The sequence below is a fragment of the Drosophila persimilis genome, unplaced genomic scaffold (genome assembly GCF_003286085.1).
Source record: "Drosophila persimilis strain 14011-0111.01,24,50 unplaced genomic scaffold, DperRS2 tig00000982-arrow-arrow-pilon, whole genome shotgun sequence".
Lineage (NCBI taxonomy): Eukaryota > Metazoa > Arthropoda > Insecta > Diptera > Drosophilidae > Drosophila > Drosophila persimilis.
Window position 1 is genome coordinate 44,355 of NW_020825389.1, and position 11,453 is coordinate 55,807.

Sequence of the window (11,453 nt, forward strand, 5' to 3'; positions counted from 1 at the left end):
TGGCGTTGTATGTTAAAATGTCGTCGCAGTGGACTCTAAGTCCACTGTTGGCCATCGATTTCGTTGTGAATTTCCCCACATTTGGATTTATTGTCAATTTGTTAATCAGGGGTATAATTGCAGGCACCAGGGGCAGGAAGATTGTTGGGACCTTGGTTCTGCGTAATGACGGTTGGACTGGCGTTAAATTTATACTAATGTCTGGCTGATGTTGTGTCTGATGGCTGATGTTGCGGCTGATGTTGCGTTCAGACTCCTCCCTTTGAGGCTCCCTATGTTGGACCTCACTTGGTGGGACCGGAACCTCAGTGTTTGGCGGTGTGCTTATTTGGCCAGCATCTGACTCCATCTGCCGAGTCTCATGATGCAGCCTTTTTGCGAATTGGCTCTTGAACATGGGCGTGTCCAGAGTGAGGCAGGTGAAGTCATCGTCATCAGTATCCGTTTCGATCGCCGCGCATCTTCTTTTGAGCGGCGAGCGAAACGAATCTGTAGTCAATTTATCCTTTGCTATAGGGGTAATGGGCAGGGGCGAGGGCATTTCATTGGCCAGTAGCGGGGGAACGCTAATTAGCCATTCCTTTACCAGTTGTGTTCTGGTACTAGGCCTTGTCTGTATGTTATGCTCGTCCGCCTGAGTCAGAGTAGGCAGCAAGCATTTTCTGCTTCTGCTAGTATGTGTGTTTGTTTGTGTTTTGTTATTGGCGTAGGTCAGGCTAGCTTCGTTCTTGTATGTGTTTGTGTTTTGGTTCGGCGGGAGAGAGCAAGCATCTCTCTTTTTGTCATAAGTGTGTGAGTGCATGTTTGGCGGCAAACGCTTTGGGGCTTGATGTGACGAGCCTCCGTTTTGATTGTGCGCCGAGGGTTCGGCTGCCGAGAGAGCGCAAGCGTCGCTCTCTCTGATGCTTGTGTGAGTTGTTTGATTGTTATTGTTTTCGCTAATGTTTTGGCGCGAAAACATATGGGCATAACATTTGTTCTTGTTTTGTTTATGTGCACTTAAATGCTCTTTGGTAAGAGCGAAAGCGCCGCTATTTTTGGAACCCGTTGCACTTTCGCTGGGAACTATTTTTGTCTGCGTGTTTGTACGTGTATTTGATGGCGGTTTTTCTTGTATGTTGGCGTCTGTTTTTGGTGGGATTGGCGGGTATTTTCTAACATATAAACCCCTGTCCACGAAACGACGCTCGAACTCCAGCACCGTAGCTCCCAAGGAGCTCAGGGTACTCTCTGGCGAGTCCGTCTCCAACTCAGCCAGATCCGCATCCCCCTCTGAGTCGAACATTGGTTCGAAGAGGGAAGCATTTGCGGAGGGGTTCCCTCCCAGGGGCCTGGTCGATATGACGGCAGAACTTATTTGAGTAACGCACTCACCACCCGCTTCGGCTCTTGCCGAGTTGTCCATATCATCCATAACATCCATATTATTGGTCGTCAGATTTGGAGCAAGTGCGTCCATTTGGTGGCCTGGTCCAGGTACTCAGTAGCTTGCTTTTCCTTCCTCTTTCAGTTCTTCCAGTTGGGTTTATTGGCTTCACTGAATTAAGGCACGATCACAGATGATTATATTGCATTATTTGCAATTATTTGGCACATATTGTTTATTTAGTTTCATTTAATTTAGTCCCGGTTGAAACATGTATTTAAAAACATTTAAAGTTCCACATAAAACAACAAAAAACACAAGTCACTTTTTTTTTTCGATGTAATTAGATGCGCGTGCACGCCTACGATGCGCACACTCGCCCGCCAGCTTTGCTACTGGCGGAGTTTATTTCCAGCTTTTCTTATTACCATTACTTCGGCAATTTACATTTAAGCTTAACTTACAACAATGATGTGATTTTTAAAATTGGCGGGCTGTTAACATTAACATTAGCATTACAGTAGCATTACATTAACATTAACATTAAAACATGAAACTAATGGTCTGGCAGCCCTTATGTGTCAATCACAGGATTAACGTACATAAATCAGCAGGTGGTCACAAACAGATAAGTATTGACAATATTGAACAATTATTTACATTTTAATTTAATTTAATTCTATTTTATTTCTATTTGCAGGTACTGGATCATCGTCGTCGTCTGGAGCAGAGTGTTTGGCACGGTGCGCAACCGTACGGCGCTGGATGAGCGCGTGTGTAAGGTGCGGCAGGAGACGTGGACAATGCACAGCGCCGTGCAGAGTGGATGGAGCGATCGCCGTGGTCCTCCAGGTGGCCCGGGATTCGGCCAGATTTGTGTGGCGATGGTTGCCAGCAGCCATGAAGTGCAGGAAAACCACCCCTGCGTGGAATCGGATGCGCCATGTGTGCAGCGCAAGCGTGTCCAAATTGGCATTCATAGCCAACCAGCAGCCGTGATGACTCTCGTCCGCGGAGCCCTTCTGGAGGCCGGATGCCGTGGTGACGCCCATGAGAAAGGATCAGAGGAGCAACTAGGGGTGTCGCCCGGTGTCGCAAGCGTGTTTGTACACGCTTCAGGTGAGTTTTGTGCCGTTTTATATTACTCTGTGGAGGGGATAATTTTGCAAATTTTAATGTCATTTTTACATTTACCAGGTACAACGACAATGTCCACCACAGGAACATTGGACTTGCTGCGGCCGGATTGCGGCGTCCCAGTGAGCGGCGCCTTGCTGCACCAAAGTGCGGAGTCACTGTGGCGGTGTGCGCAATGTGCCGGCCGGCATCATCGTCGTTGTTGTGGTCATCGTCATCTGAGATGGATTGGACATCGGTGATGATTTGGACGTCGTCGTCGTCGTCGTCATCTGAGATGATTTGGACGTCGTCGTCGTCGTCGTCGTCGACCACCCGTTCAAGGCGCCGTCGGACTTGCTCCAGTCCGTGGTCCAGAAGTGCCTCTTGCAGATTGCGTCGATGGCTGTCGTCCAGGGTGCGTGAGCTGCTGCTTGCAGCCCGTGTCTGGCAACGATGATGTGACGTCTGCCGGTTGCTGCTCGCCAGAATTTGCCGTGTCTGCTGCTGAGTCCGCTGCTGCGTCTGCTGCTGCATCCGTTGTTGAGTCTGCTGCTGAGTCCGCTGCTGCGTCTGCTGCTGGGTCCGCTGCTGCGTCTGCTGCTGCATCTGCTGCTGAGTCTGCTGCTGCGTCTGCTGCTGAGTCTGCTGCTGGGTATGCTGCTGCGTCGCTGGATCGGGATCCCCCTCGTAATCTGGCAGGATTATCCTTTGGACAGAAAGTGGCTGGCCGAAGATAAGAGCCACTATTCTTTCTCGGGGAGTTTGGCCGCTGAGGTATCGTTTTCTGAAGCAATTTATCATCGATTCGTTGAACCTTTCGGGGTTCGGATTGATGATATTTTGTTGTTGGATTCTTCTTAATTGCCTGGCGTCTGATTCCTCCTGTCTCTTTCTTTTCAGCTCCTCCTCTTCGAGACGGACCAGCGTTGGAAGCGATTCCTCGGAGATGGCCGGATCTGGATGTTGATGATGATGGCTGCTCCGATCCTGATTTTGAGGCTGCAGCGGGCGGAAGTGTTGGAGCAGCTGTTGCAGATAACGTGGTCTCTGCAATCGCTGTGGTTCATACGGCTGCAGTAATAGTTTCCGAGCCTCCGGATTGACATGGCAAGCCAAGGAGTTGGCGAAGCGCCCACTTGCCGCATGGAACACTTCGTCGATTGTGTCTAGATTGTGAGTCTGTCTTATCGCATCGTTCCTGGTGAACCTTGTCGCCTTCATTGCCCGTCTAATAATTTTATTTTGTAGGCTTTGCACCCGTCGCAGCTGGGAATCGGATGTAAGTGCGCCCCAAACCGGAAGACCATATTGCCAAATGGGCATGATGAGCTGCTTGATGACTATAGCCTTGGTTTCGCTTGGTAGCCGGCTTTTTGGGCCAGCAAGCCAGTCCAGTTTGGCCGCTCTTGATCGGAGTTTTGTGCAGATCCTCGTGATGTGTGAGCTTAGGGTGAGTTTTTTGTCCAATTTTATGCCCAGATATGTGTGTGATTTGGACAGTGGCACAGCCTGTCCATTTATAGTCGGCGTTTGCCTTAAGTCCGTTGATCTAATTGTCCTCAGTGTGAATATTACATGTCCGGTTTTTTTCGCATTTATGTTAATGCACCACTTCTTGGCCCATATAGAGAAGTGAGTCAGGTATCTTTGGTTATATTTGACTGCCACATTTGGGATTGCAGATGCGCTCATTATCACCGTGTCGTCGGCATACGTGGACAGCAGCATTGATTCCCGTTCTGGATGGAAGCCAGTGCTGTCCTGGATGAGGTGAGGCATTGGCATGTCCGAGGCATAGATTGTGTATAGGATTGGCCCAAGTACACTACCCTGCGGGACTCCAGCTGATATTTTTCCGATCCTTGACAGTTCCTCGTCTCCGCAGCTCACACAAAAAGTGCGTTCAGCCAGGTAGCTCTCCAGAATGCAGTACAAATTTAAAGGCAGCAGCTTCATCAACTTGTACAGCAGCCCTTCATGCCATACTCGGTCAAAAGCTTCGGAAATGTCCAGGAAAATTGCCGAGCAAACTTGTTTTTTCTCATACGCCTTGAGGATGTATTGAGTGACTCGAGCCAGCTGCTGTTCAGTGCCATGCTCCCGCCGAAATCCAAATTGGTAATTGGGTACGGCCTTGGCAAAATTCTCCACCTCAAACAGTCTCGCCATCAGCAATTTTTCAAAGATCTTTGAAAGGCCAGATAATAGACTGATTGGCCGGTAGGAACACATGTCTGCTGTGTTTTTGCCCGGTTTTAAAATCATTTTAATCTGGGCATGTTTCCACTGACTTGGAAAGTGGCCCAGCCTGAAAATGGAGTTATATATTAGTATTAAATATAATAGCGCTTTTTTTGGCAAATTTTTAATCAGCTTGTTATTGATTTTGTCTCCCCCAGGTGATTTGGACAGCTCCAATGCATCCACAATCTGCATCAGCTCAGGCAGTGTGACTGGTCTGAAGGGAATCCTGGTTTCCTGGTCCGGTTGTAGCTGCTTCTGCCGTTTTGACTGCTCACGCTCTCTATTGATTGCGGCCCGCTCTTCATCTGAATTGGACAGTATCGGGCTGAATCTCTCCTCCAGGTGAGTAGCAAAGGCATCGGCTGTCTCAGCTGTTGACTTTGTCCACGAGACACTTGCCTTGCCTCCAGTCATAGTTGGCAGCCTCAGTGGCCAGTTTGGCTGCGGCTGCCTTTTGATTGTGCTGGTCAATTTCCATAGTTTCTGCATTTGATAGCGGTCTTTGTTGTCAATCCCTGTGAACAGTTTGTTGATGTTTTTGTTTTTCAGGATTGTGAGCCCCTTGTTAAGACGATTTTGCGCCGCCCTGTAGTTTCGTCTGGCTTCGATGGTGCGGGTCGCCAGCCAGATCCTCTTGCACTGCTGTTTGATGGAGAGCAGCTCGCTTGTAGCCTCGTCCAGCTTGAGGTGATGGTGCCGGTGATGTTGCTGTGACCGCTGCTGATGATGATGCTGACGCTGCTGTGGCCATCTTCGATGAGTGTTTGGATGCTGCTGTTGGTGTTGTGTTGTTGCTGCTGCTGCTGCTACCCGTATATTGTTCAAAAACAAGTAAACGACGTCATCAATGTCCTGCGCTATCCTAATCTCGGTGTTGAGATTGATCAACCGTTCCAGCGACTTTTGGAACAGGCTGATATTGGCACGTGCTGGGAGCAGATGTTTCCTGACTGTGGGCGTAGGATGTCTACGTCCACCGCTGCCGATCGTCAACTCCACCCTGAGCAGCAAGTGATCAGAGTCCAAATCCGAGCTTGAACGGATACTCAGGTGAGTGTCGTTGATTCCTTTGTAGATTCCAAAGTCAATCGCTGATGGTCTCTTTTTTTTGTCGTAGGGATAGTGTGTGGCACCACCGGTGGCCAGCAAATTGCAGCCGTTGTTGGTGTGTACAGCCTCCATCAGTGCTTTCCCTCTGGCGCATCCACGGGCATTTCCCCACCACATATGCTTCGCGTTCCAGTCACCGCATACAAGGAAGCCGGATGCTGTTTCTTCGACGCAGAGTTCTTCAAAATGTCTTATCAATCCAGTAAAATGGGCAGGCGCCCACTTGAATACAGGCGGACAGTAGATCGGCGCAAAAATAATTCCCTTTTTATTTTCCTTTTCAGTGAAGACGATGACAGGTGCACTCTGGATGAATGGCTTTGAAATTGGCTGCAGAGCAGAGTGGGTGACATCGTCCCGGACCAGGATGGCTACTCCCCCTCTGCGATCGTTTGCCGGATTTTGTGCAGTGTAAGTGTGGAATCCGCTCACAGAGACGGCCCTTGTGCGTGTTTCGATGACCATCATTAATTGTATTTTTTCCCTTTTCAGGAAAACTTCGACCTCGTTCAACTTGTTTGTCACACCACACGCGTTCCAGAAGGCAATTTTAAAAGTGTTGCCGTTCTGGCTGACGCTGTGGGTGGAGATAGTCTGTACTGGATTGACTTTTTGGTTTGACAGGCCATTCGGGACTGGACTATACATAAAAGGCATCATTGGCGGAGGACAGGGCCATGTCCAAAGAGTTTGGTGAACTGCTATTTGTTGTTTTGCTTGTCTTATTTGTATTGATGTTTATTAATTTAACTATTGCAGAAAATAGACTATCGATTTTGGCCTCAAGTCTTGAGAGAAATTCTGCATTTTCTTTATGGGCATGGGACTGGAAATTTGCGGGGAGAGTTTTTTGCTGTTCTTGTTGCTGCTGGTGGTGGTGCTGCTGCTGCTCATCCCTCAACTTCTGTTGGAAATTGGCCAAATGATTTTCGGCCGGATTGGCTTGAGCACCTCGGCTATACAAGGGCCTGCGGGTGTTGGGCGTTGCTGCTGCTATTGGAGTTGGTGCTGCTTTGGCCCCTTGTACAACTCTTGCGCGCTGCTGCCGCTGATGCTGCTGCTGCTGTGGCCGCTTCCTTTGTGATGGCTGTTGCTTCTCAACAGTACGGACATATGGCTGCTGCTGTTGCTGTGGTCGGCGATGCTGCTGTTGGTGATTGTCCGCTCGTGGCTGTTGCTGCTGCTGCTGCTGCTCCTGCTCAGTAGTTCCGCTACGTACTACCCGGCTGTACGACGGCCTGCCGCTGCCGCTGATTGTTGCTGGCTGCTGTTGTTGTTGTTGGCGGCCCTGTCGTTGCGTCTGCTGTGACTGCTGCTGATGATGCTGCTGCTGCTGCTGCGTACGCTGGTGTTTGTTGTGTTTCTGTTGTGGGCGTTGCTGCTCGGTTTGCTGCTGTGGCTGCTGGCGTTGCTGTTGATATTGCTGCTCACCGATGAGCCGGTTTGCCCTTAACTGGCTGCGAGCCTTTTTGTAGGCGGCACATCCCTTGTAGCAGCTCACGTGCTTGCCGCTACAATTGGCGCATTTGGGATCCTCCTGCCTGGGTTTCCTGCATGCTGTTGTGGGGTGATCTCCTGCGCATTTCATGCACTTGTATGGCCGTCTGCAGTAGTTTTTTGTATGCCCAAACTCCTGGCACCGATGGCATTGTGCTGGATCGCGTGGCTTGGCCTGTCTCACTATGGAGACGCATTGATTGGCCAGGTTTTTAATGTCCAGAATTGCCTCATGGCCGCCATCCGCCTTGGGCTGAATTTCGACCTCAAAAATATTTAGAGGCCTCCCATTAAAACGATGTTTTAATCCTCGGATAAACCGGGCAGTAAATCCGAGTCGTTCAAGCTCCTCCGTTATCCAGCTGCTGGGAGTAGTGTGATGTAAATGACGCACTATTACACGATAGCCCCTTTCACTGCGCGGCTGGTGTGTGTGCAATTGGGTGCTGTCTTCAGCTAGGGCGTTCTGAATGGCGTTGTATGTTATAATGTCGTCGCAGTGGACTCTAAGTCCACTGTTGGCCATCGATTTCGTTGTGAATTTCCCCACATTTGGATTTGTTGTCAATTTGTTAATCAGGGGTAAAATTGCAGGCACCAGGGGCAGGAAGATTGTTGGGACCTGGGTGCTGCGTAATGACTGTTGGACGGGCGTTATATTTATACTAATGGCTGGCTGATGTTGCGGCTGATGATTGTCCGTTTCCATCTGTTGGCTTTCAGCCTCTATCCTTTGGGGCTCCCTATGTTGGGCCTCCGGAACCGGAACCACACTATTTGACAGTGAGCTTATTTGCCCAGCATCTGACTCCATCTGCCGGGTCTCATGATGCAGCCTTTTCGCGAATTGGCTCTTGAACATGGGCGTGTCCAGAGTGAGGCAGGTGAAGTCATCGTCATCTGTATCCGTTTCGATCGCCGCGCATCTTCTTTTGAGCGGCGAGCGAAACGAATTAGTAGTCAATTTATCCTTTGATATAGGGGTAATGGGCAGGGGCGAGGGCATTTCATTGGCCAGTAGCGGGGGAACGCTAATTAGCCATTCCTTTACCAGTTGAGTTCTGGTACTAGGCCTTGTCTGTATGTTATGCTCGTCCGCCTGAGTCAGAGTAGGCAGCAAGCATTTTCTGCTTCTGCTAGTATTATTGCGTTCAGCTGTCGTCAAACTTTGTTGCTGTTGCTGGTCATTGTTTTTCTTTATGCCGTTTACAGTTTCGGCATAAGTCAGTGTGTTTGTCTTTGTTTTGTTATTGGCGTAGGTCAGGCTAGCTTCGTTCTTGTATGTGTTTGTGTTTTGGTTCGGCGGGAGAGAGCAAGCATCTCTCTTTTTGTCATAAGTGTGTGAGTGCATGTTTGGCGGCAAACGCTTTGGGGCTTGATGTGACGAGCCTCCGTTTTGATTGTGCGCCAAGGGTTCGGCTGCCGAGAGAGCGCAAGCGTCGCTCTCTCTGATGCTTGTGTGAGTTGTTTGCTTGTTTTTGTTTTCGCTAATGTTTTGGCGCGAAAACATATGGGCATAACATTTGTTCTTGTTTTGTTTATGTGCACTTAAATGCTCTTTGGTAAGAGCGGAAGCGCCGCTATTTTGGGAACCCGTTGCGCTTTCGCTGGGAACTATTTTTGTCTGCGTGTTTGTACGTGTATTTGATGGCGGTTTTTCTTGTATGTTGGCGTCTGTTTTTGGTGGGATTGGCGGGTATTTTCTAACATATAAACCCCTGTCCACGAAACGACGCTCGAACTCCAGCACCGTAGCTCCCAAGGAGCTCAGGGTACTCTCTGGCGAGTCCGTCTCCAACTCAGCCAGATCCGCATCCCCCTCTGAGTCGAACATTGGTTCGAAGAGGGAAGCATTTGCGGAGGGGTTCCCTCCCAGGGGCCTGGTCATTATATCGGTAGCACTATTTTGAGTAACGCACTCACCACCCGCTTCGGCTCTTGCCGAGTTGTCCATAGCATCCATAACATCCATTTTGTTGGTCGTCAGATTTGGAGCAAGTGCGTCCATTTGGTGGCCTGGTCCAGGTACTCAGTAGCTTGCTTTTTCTTCCTCTTTCAGTTCTTCCAGTTGGGTTTATTGGCTTCACTGAATTAAGGCACGATCACAGATGATTATATTGCATTATTTGCAATTATTTGGCACATATTGTTTATTTAGTTTCATTTAATTTAGTCCCGGTTGAAACATGTATTTTAATACATTTAAAGTTCCACATAAAACAACAAAAAACACAAGTCACTTTTTTTTTTTTTCGATGTAATTAGATGCGCGTGCACGCCTACGATGCGCACACTCGCCCGCCAGCTTTGCTACTGGCGGAGTTTATTTCCAGCTTTTCCTATTACCAGTACTTCGGCAATTTACATTTAAGCTTAACTTACAACAATAATGTGATTTTGGATTTTTGCGGGCAATTGACATTAACATTACATTAACATTAACATCTACAGACATGTTTACATTCTATCAGTATTACAGTCTGGTAGCCCTATTTTGACATTCGCAATTATTGACGTACATTTATACAAACAGATGGTCACAAAGAGATAAGTATTGGACAAATTGCAACATTAATGACATTTATAGGCTAATTTAATTCTATTTATTTTCTCTTTCAGGTACTGGAGGATCATCGTCGTCGTCTGGAGCAATGTGGATGGCACAGGGGCATCCGCCTCAGAGCTGGATGTGCACGTGTATGTGATGCTGCAGATCACGCATCTGCGGCATCGGAATTGGCAGAGGCTGGATCCAGGAGTTGGCGTGGATGGTGATGGTGTTTGGGGAGCGACTCTGGTCCGGCCGCCCACGCCGTCTCTACCTGGAGAAATGGAGATTGACACTGGTCCGGCCAATCGGGGTGCGTTGACCAGTGGAAATGGCCGCAGTGGAGATGGCCGCATATGAGTGCGGATTGGCTGCATCCGAGTGGCTGCTGGTCCGGCCACCCAGGATGCACTGTCGATGTAGATGGAGATGGCGTGCTGGCCATTGACGACTGTATTGGCTGGCCTCGTCGTTGGATTGCCGCTGCTGTTTTGTGATGGTGGTGGCGTGACATCACGGCCATCGGTTGCTGGCAGCATTGTCGGAGGGGCGTCCAAATTGGGCCCAACTTGCAACAAAATGTTGCGGTTGGTGGCGAGGTAGGTACTGGAGAGGCTGATCTGTGAGTGTATTGACAGGTAAGTGTGATTAGTAGAAGTATTGGCTATTTTGTGTTGATGCGTGAATTGATGTTTTTTTTTCTTTTTAGCGGCAGTCTGGATGTTGATGGCGACGACGATAGGGCCTTCAAATTTCGCCCATTTGGCAGGAATTGGATGGCGAATTTGGTGTGGCAACTGCTGAAGAGGCAGCTCTATCGGAGGCGTGGCAGGTACGTATGTTTTGTGTGTATTTGGACCATTTTGTGTTGATGTGAATATTGACGTCATTTTTGGTTTGTTTACAGTGGCTGCTCTGGACCTGTGCGGTGGATTGTCAGGAGCGTCGTCAATAAATCCTAAAATGTCGTCCAATTGGCATCAGATGTGTGGAGTTGATGACGGGGCAGCTGCTGGAGGGGCAGATCTGTCGGAGGCGTGGCAGGTACGTGTGATTATTTTGAGTTTTGTCCATATTGTGTTGATGTGTGTATTGACGTCATTTTGTATTATTTCAGTGGCTGCTCTGGACCTGTGCGGTGGATTGTCAGGCTGCCTCAGGACCGACTTTTGGGCTCATCAAAAGTAGTCAGAGTAGTAGCTATCGTAGTCGTCTAGGATATCCGCTATCTCGTCGTCAACTGAATCGTCGTCCGTCCACTGGTCGTCGCCATCGTCGCTGAGTGCTTCGCAGTCCATATCAGAGTCCTCCGATACGGCTGCGGCGTCAGGTTGTGAATTGGCGGCGGGCCTTGTAGGTGTTGGTGCTGCTTCTGGTGCTGCTGCTGGAGTCTGTGTTGGAGGATTGGCCGCTGCTGAGCCACTGCCCTTTGCCTCCGTCAGGCTTGCAATTAATGTGGTAAGTTCTTGAAGTCGTTTCTCCAAGTTTTCTATTTTAACTGCATACTCTTTTAGGAGTCCCACACACTTGCCATCGCATTGAATGGCTGGCTGCTGCTGATGCTGGGGA

The 11,453-nt window shown here is 49.1% G+C and overlaps 1 long non-coding RNA gene across 2 annotated transcripts; it reads left to right on the plus strand.

The window, feature by feature from the left end:
- Positions 1-3,104: 3,104 nt before the first annotated feature.
- LOC113566800 lies at positions 3,105-6,633 on the plus strand. Of its 2 annotated transcripts, XR_003409228.1 has the most exons (9): positions 3,105-3,259; positions 3,386-3,658; positions 3,734-3,935; positions 4,885-5,071; positions 5,279-5,779; positions 5,847-6,041; positions 6,124-6,250; positions 6,332-6,532; positions 6,599-6,633. It is a non-coding gene; the product is annotated as an uncharacterized LOC113566800 (long non-coding RNA). The 2 variants fall into 2 exon arrangements; XR_003409227.1 differs by having other exon boundaries at positions 6,332-6,632.
- Positions 6,634-11,453: the final 4,820 nt, after the last annotated feature.